Source organism: Babylonia areolata, chromosome 13 (assembly GCF_041734735.1).
Source record: "Babylonia areolata isolate BAREFJ2019XMU chromosome 13, ASM4173473v1, whole genome shotgun sequence".
NCBI lineage: Eukaryota > Metazoa > Mollusca > Gastropoda > Neogastropoda > Buccinidae > Babylonia > Babylonia areolata.
The window spans coordinates 5,467,318-5,467,982 of NC_134888.1; the positions used below are offsets into that span (position 1 = coordinate 5,467,318).

General features: G+C 41.8%; 1 non-coding gene across 1 annotated transcript; it reads left to right on the forward strand.

Moving 5' to 3' along the window:
• Positions 1 to 204: 204 nt before the first annotated feature.
• On the forward strand, positions 205 to 276 carry Trnac-gca (transfer RNA cysteine (anticodon GCA)). The gene has a single exon. It is a non-coding gene; the product is annotated as a tRNA-Cys (tRNA).
• The last annotated feature ends 389 nt before the right edge of the window (positions 277 to 665 follow it).

The window sequence follows — 665 nt, forward strand, 5'->3', positions numbered from 1 at the left end:
AAAACAACACAGTGGTTACAGCAAAAAGTTTATCTTTCACTTGGCTGACACTGCCACCAACTGTCTTTGAATGAATTCCTTCGTGTGTGGAATTCCAACTGTAAAAAACAACAACCACCATCAAAAAAAAAACCAACAACTAAACATCGTGTGTAAAGTGGTTACAGCAAAAACTTTATCTTTAACTTCGCTGACACTGCCACTGGGGATATAGCTCAGTGGTAGAGCATTCGACTGCAGATCGAGAGGTCCCCGGTTCGTACCCGGGTGTCCCCTTCCCTTTTTTGAAGCGCGTTGGGTTACGCTGCTGGTCAGGCATCTGCTTGGCAGATGTGGTGTAGCGTGTATGGATTTGTCCGAACGCAGTGACGCCTCCTTGAGCTACTGAAACTGAAACTGAAACTGACACTGCCACCAACTGGCCTTGAATGAATTCCTACGTGTGTGGAATTCCAACTGTAAAAAAACAACAACCACCAAAAAAACCAACAACTAAACATCGTGTGTATAGTGGTTACAGCAAAAACTTTATCTTTAACTTGGCTGACACTGCCACCAACTGTCCTTGAATGAATCCCTACGTGTGTGGAATTCCAACTGTAAAATAAATAAATAAATAAATAAATAAATAAATATCGTGTGTATGGCGTTGGAAGGTTTACAAA